This window comes from Lepeophtheirus salmonis, chromosome 2 (assembly GCF_016086655.4).
Source record: "Lepeophtheirus salmonis chromosome 2, UVic_Lsal_1.4, whole genome shotgun sequence".
In the NCBI taxonomy this organism is placed as follows: Eukaryota; Metazoa; Arthropoda; class Copepoda; order Siphonostomatoida; family Caligidae; genus Lepeophtheirus; species Lepeophtheirus salmonis.
In genome coordinates, this window is record NC_052132.2 from 6,751,890 (window position 1) to 6,759,370 (window position 7,481).

Here is a 7,481-nt window from a genome sequence, read left to right on the forward strand (position 1 = left end):
TTAATGATTTATTTTCAGGACAAATAAATTACAACACCTAACTTCTCTAAGAAACCAAGGCTGATATGATATATACAAGGGTTGTAAAGTACTCTAATGATTAATTTTTTTTTTTTTTTTTTTTGAAAAAAGATCAGCTTGTCTACATTTTCCAGTAATACACAGGATCGATTAGCAGTCAGAATATTGCCAGAGAAAAAAATGTTATGTTTGATACAGATGTAAATGTATTTGCAAGTAATCGTGAAGATAACTTGGAAACATGAGGAAATGTATATAAATTATCCCCCCCCCCCATAGCACTAGGCTTTCGTTAACTGGGGTGCTTTGAGATTTTATAAGTCATTATCTCTTTTTCTATTTATTTTCGATAATGTTTTATTTCTTTTAACACAGATTTGTACGTATCATATCAATATATATATATATATTTTATTGCCCATACGTCATTTTATATTTCAAAAAGTTGTGACAGCAAAAACGGAACAGTTTATGTATACAATATACTCTTAAAATTATATTTAAAGGAGAACCATCAAGAACATATAAAACAAAATAATAAACCTATACAAGGAAAATAAAAAGCAACATTTCAACTTGAATTTAATGCAGTTATTGAATTCATTAAGAACTTTAATTGCCAATTTTATCATAGGAATTACCCCTTGAAGATCACTATCTTTTGTGGTACATTTACATAAATAATCGCTTGAGTTTTTTGTTATTATAGCGTTTACTTTAAAACTTTTACTTTTCCTTGCCTTTAAAAGGTAATAAAAAGTCTTTCTAATTATTGTTACTTTAAATTCTCTAAAAGAAGATTTGATACCCATTTGTACAGGTCTTTTAATATGTCACAGTCCCAGGAGATGTGGTCCGTTGTTTCGTTATCTGAATTGCAACATGAGCACAGACGTCTTTGGTCTTTCAAAAAAGTTGGCTCCAACTTCGAAAGTTCCTGATAAAAGGCGGTAAATAAACCACTTCTCACCAGTTCCTAAGTATTCATTTTGATCGGAATTGATGCTGTTTTGGGTCCTTATTTTTGTTTCTCCTCTCTAAATAACTTTGAAATAGTTTCATTATTGGTCTCTTTCCACATTTTCTCATATCTGCGGTGATGGTAGACAGGCCTTCATTCGAAATGGAAGTAAAGTCCTATGAACTAATTTGAGGATTCTGAGTCTGGCTTTAAAGGCTTGCCTGGACATTCTTTTCGGTGTTGTTTATGAGGCTCAGACGATGTATTCGGGGAAGAATGAGAGTTAGATATTGTTCTTTTTTTAGTTATATCCAGATCTGGATGGCAGGACGTTACTTCTAGTTATAGCAGTAAGAGCGTTTCCAGGAATTTTACTGTTGGAGGAACTTCTATGGTGCTCAACTTTTTTAGTAACAGGTTTGAGCTGAAGATGCTGAAGATTCCTTGCTAACAGATTGTTTGCCGTCATTCTCGGTTTCCAAAGCTTCTTGTGAAGCTGGACCACAGATATCTTTGACATTATTTAAAGAATTCGAGTTTCCAGTATCCACTTCTTCACTGAATCAAGTTTCTTTGACCCATTGTCCTTAACAATATTAGCTTCGATATTTTGTTTCCTAGCTTTGCTTGTCCCAGTTGACTTTTTTTTGTGGAGATTCATAGTTCTGGGTTTCGTGGTCGTTGAATTCTTTGAGGTTAAGCAATCTTTTTTCGTTACAACTTACCCCTGTATGTCCAAACTGGAAACAGGTTTGACAGTGAAGGCGTCCACCAGAAAATCTTAGATTGACGACGTTATTATTAGCGAGCATCATTTGAGGATTAGTATAAGGATCCGCATGAACTTCAAATATATAGTTTGATGTCATCCAAACAGATTTATTTAAAAAAAATTTCATTTGAGTGTCTTGATCTTCAGTGTTTGCTTCAGGATAAGAGTAATTTATTTTACAAAATTTACTGATTCACTCTTTCAGCTTATTTTCATCCCCCCTTTCAAACGTCTTAATTGCCTTTATTTACATTCCCTTCCTTTTACTGATTTTAAAGTTCTCTATTCCTTTAATTCTCATTCCTATTTTAAAGACATTTCTGTTTGGGTTCTCCACTTCTGTCCTACATACTTTTTTTAACTTATTTTAGTCTTTGACGAATATCTATGGGTTCATTTGTTTAGAGAGGGGCATAACCATAGCCGTACTGAGCTTGAGCACCGGTTATTTTATTCCTCCTTTAAACCGAGTACATTCTATACAATACTTTGTTTCATTTTAATGTTGTTAAAAATCCTTTTATTACTATTTTCTGTCAAGATGAAGTTTCCCACATGAACGTTGTATTCAAATTTATTTTCTTTGAAGTATCATATTTATATTAAGGTGCAATATAAATTTATGACGCAAAATATATGTTAGATATGCTACAAAATAGTAACAAACGCAATTGCTTCAGTTTATTTATATAAGTATGTCAGTATACGTAGGCTGCTAAATATAATTCTGACCTATGAATGAAAAATCAAATATTTGTCATTAAAAATGGTTTTATTGTTTTTCAAAGTTTTCTCCAGCATGATTTATACATTTTTGCATGCACTAAAACTAATTGTCGAAACTCTTTTTCCACTCCCATTGAGACACCTCCAAGACATGGGTTTTAAACGCTTCAACAGCATCTTTTGGCGACGAATATTGTTGACCCTGCGTTTTTTTCTTGATATGCGAGAATATACAGAAATCATAGTGTGCTGAGTCAGGGCTGTACGGTAGATGCCCATCAATTCGTCGTTTTGGACGGTCAAAAAAGCACTGGCGTGAGACAATGAGAGATAGATCACATTGTTATGTTGAACAATGATTCGTCTTCTCTTGTTCGTTTTTCAAATTTCTCTGAAGACTTCAGGCAAACAAATTGTGATGTACCACTCAGAATGGACCGTCCTACGATGCTCAAGTGGAACAGTCGCCTCATGACAAGTTTTGCTGAAAAAACAAGCGACCATTTGCTTCGAAGTGCTTCTTCCACGAACAACTGACTTTGTATTTGGCTTATCTTGGGGACCCAAACGGTCAATTGTTGTTTTGTTACGGGCTCATACGCATAGATCCATGATTTGTCACCTTTGACGACCTTAAAAACGTCGTTTGACGCACCATTTTTTCAACATTTCTTTGGACACATCGACACAAGCCTTCTTTTGAGCGATTGTCAAATTGTGTGGGATCCAGCAAGAATCAACTTTTTTTATGTGGGCAGGTGTACACGCAATATCAAATGTATGCTTGTGAAAGAAGTGCCCAAGGATGCTTCTATCTCACAGTATGTCACATGACGATCTTGCATTATCACTTCACACAAGGCATCAATGTTCTATGACACAAGGGCTGTTTTTGGACGACCTTCACGGAATTCGTCTTTGAGCAAAAGTCGGCCACGGTTGAATTCATTAAACCAGTTTTTCACAGTGCTATAGGATGATGTTTCATCGCCATACAAAGATTTAAGTTCATCAATGGACTCTTGTTGTGATAATCCACGTTGAAAGTTTTGAACAATGATTGCACGAAAATGTTTACTACTTAAATACTTTAATATTTGACAAATTAATTTTTTCAAGTTACTGTCATCAACAAAAATGATGGTCGTACGTCAAAACATTCAGGATACGATTATGCTACAAAAATGTTAAATTTACCAAAGAAAATGTCAAATTGTACTTAGTACAGCCTAGGCCAGAAATATATATAGCAGTCTACGTAACATACAAGCCAAGTAAATAATGACTTTAAAAAATAACAAAGTACTGCATCGAGGGAAATAGTGTAATGAACCGTAACGGTCGTACTTAACTGAGCTGCAGTACAACCCCGTACCGTACCAGTTGTAGCACTTATATATAAATTGTACTTGTATCTTCTCTAAGAGTAAACTAAGTTTTTTTTTAATCTTGCAACCTATATTTTATTTTTTGTTTCTTTTTTGGTGGGATTTCTTAATAGGTGGAACGTGAATTAACACTTGTGGACAAAGGTAATAAAAAACAGCATAGCTGGCTTGTCAACATTAAGGCAAGCTACAATATTTTTCTAAAAATTTAGTTTTTATAACATTTGTAATCATCAACGAATTATGGTAAATATATGTGAACAAATTATTCTTATTAACCCCTTGTTTCTGTCATAAATGACACTTTTCATATAAGTATGTTACAAAATGCCAATTTACAGTGAGAGAAAAACTTGCAGGAGTCTAAAAGTGTTATAAGGATTTGAATAGAAATTCCGGATTTTTATTACTTCAATAAGGGAAATCAATTTGACGTCATTTTTAATTACATAATATAGATAAATTTTAAATCTTTCACCCAGTGCTTATATATATTTTTTTTCAATCTGCTGCCTTGTTTAACCCCCCAAACTTTTGCTGGGAAAAAAAGTACTCGCAAGATAGCCTTCAAAATCAGAAATTAAGTCTAACAGAGTAAACAAATTATGAAGTGGACGTTAACAAATTTATGTATATAGAATTTTGTCAAGTTTCTAAACAATTTGTGAATGTGAAGTATATTAATTTTTACCCCCGATTGGCCTTTTCTATCTTTTATGAAATTACTTTGTCTTAATTTTTAACATCTTTTTTTTCTTTCTTTTTTTTCAATAATTTTAATTTATTGTCTGGAGAGCGTGGGAATATATTCAATCTTCATATACTTGAATTTAATATTATAAAATTCAATTGCAGGTATTATAAAAGTATGACCTTTTGCACACAACTGTACTCTGTAATTCCTGTAAATTTCATTAATTTTTCCTTATGTTTAAAAAAGTTGTGTTTTTTGAACAAACATCATATTAGATCACAGATTTTTGTGTAGGTTACATCATAAACAGTACGAAAAAAGGCGCCAATTCATCAATCATCATCATTATTAAATAACAAAGCATGGGTCTTCCAAGCAGAAATCATCGCTGTTACACAATCAGTGTTAGCTCTTCTTAACTCAGACAAGCCATCAAAAAAGGTAATAATTCGATCAGATTCTCAATCGGCAATTGCTGCTATTCTAAATCCAATTCCAAAAATTGATAAAGTTAAAAAGTGCAAAGAAATATTAAACATTGGAAAATGTGAAATAAACATATATTTCGATTGTTGCAAATGCCATTCAGATATTTCAGGAAACGAATTTGCAGACTATCTTGCAAAGAGTGGTACTGGAAGTCAAAATCGTTTGTGCATTGGAGCGCCTCCTAGCTACGTAAAGAAGGTGGTGGGTAACTTCTACTTCGAAGTTTAGTGCAACAGATACAGGGAAGATTAAAGAATGAAACATACAAATCAAATGTTGAAGAAACCAAAAAAAAAAAGAGTGTCAAACTTTCGCGTCAAAACATGAGCTTACTTGTTCAAGCCTGCACAGGTTATGACCCTTTTTTCCCTTCTGAGCAAATAGAAAAATGCAAGTGCAATATTTACATGGAAAAACCATAAAGCGCAGATCACTTGATGAACATATGCCCATGGCTCTGATATGCTAGATATCAAGCCATGCATGAAAAGAATAAAGATCTTTGCATTCCTAAATTTATGAAAAGTAAAAAAAAAGAAATAAATTATTGATAATTTCTATAAAATTAAGTAGACCTTGAGATCAATTTCTGCTTTAGTATGGTTATGTTCTTTGCCGTATGTAATTATTGCATATCTGAACTATTTTATAATGTATGTATGTACTATGGTAAACATAAATAAATTCTTAACTAACTTTACTTTATCATTAATAATGCAAGGGTTAATTGGATTATCGTAAAATTGTAAAACATTTGAGTAATTTATTTTTTCTTATTTAAAAAATTGTTATTCTCAAAAATCGGATTCGATACCCCAAAAATCACCTCCATTGTCATTGTTGAGAAAAAACAAAATTATAAACTTAAAATTAATTGTAATTTATTTCTATTTGACATATTAACCCGAGTTTCATATAATCATAAATGAAATTGTATACTGAATTAGTTAACAATGGATCCTATTTGATGTTAATTTGGCAGTTTGTAATCTTCCTTTGCGCATGCGGAAATAATTTTTTTTCCATATAATGGACATCTTACATATATATTCAAATAAATTTTTCTATTGTGTTTATTCAAAGAGACGCCTCATTGTACATACAAGTCCAATATTAGTTATTTTCTTTTGAAGAAAGTATAATTTGTTGTAATATAAAAACACATGTAAAATTAATAAATATTATTTTATTTCAAAATTATGTAATAATATTTATATAAAATTAGAATGTTCAGAATTGGGATTAATTATATTACTTGTAAATAGTTCCAAATTTCTCTTGTGAATGTAGGTTTTACGGGGTTGTTCTACTTTGAATATCTTCAGGATTATTGTTTCATAATAACAAAGACGACATAGAATAAGTCTAGAATCCTTGTCGTAACTACATATATTTTTACTACCATTATCAGCAATCCATGATTTTAAATTATTTCTATAAGACATTTATTTTTTAATGATTTTACACAAATTTATTTATCGAAGACAAGAAACGTAATGAATTATTTTCATTACAATACCAAATCTGAAGTCAATACTTTATCCCAAACTTTACACGTTTCTAAAACTTTTTAAAATAATCAATACGTAGATCGTAGTTACTTATATGATTATGAATTTTGATATATTTTTCTACTCAAGAATCAAAAAATAATGATGACAGCTTCTAGTATTATAAGGATTACCAACTGCAAAAACCACTCCCGCTTTTAAGGACTTATAATATTCAGGTCTGGTCAAGACTCATGGACAGGAGTGACTGTATCAACTATCATAAGTGATTTTTTTAAACATTAATTTTTATTTGTCGTTATAGTCTTTGATGACTTTGTTTATAAAATAAACTTACCTCCTCTTTTTTAATCTACAGACATATAAAATAAAGTTAAATATTTAGTACATGTATGATGTAAGCCTCGTAGATTAAATAAAGAAAAATTAGAAGCAGCCAAAGTAGAGTTCGATAAGTTGCTCCTTGCAAAAATAAATGAAAGATGACATAGCCCATGGAGTTTGCCTATGTACATGGTAAAAAGCCTGACGGATAATGGAGGATATGAGGAGCTTACATACTTTTAAATAATTAACTAATCCCCTCAGCTATTCACCTCCTCACATTCCTAATTTCGCAAACTCTTTAGCTGAATGTAAAATTTTTTCGAAACTGGACCCTGCAAAAGCATACTACCAAGTTCCCATGCTTTGCGAAAATAGAGAAAAAACTACATTTTCGAACCCCTTCGGTTCATTTCGATATATTCGAATACCATTTGGACTAAAAAAAGTAAGAAGCAACGTTTCAAAGATACAATGACTCCATAATGCAAGAGTTGGACAGAGTTTATGTATATTTTGGATTATTTTTTATATCTAGTAAAGCAGTGAATCATCAACAATTGCTTAGCCAGGTATGCAAGCGCCTAGAACAAAA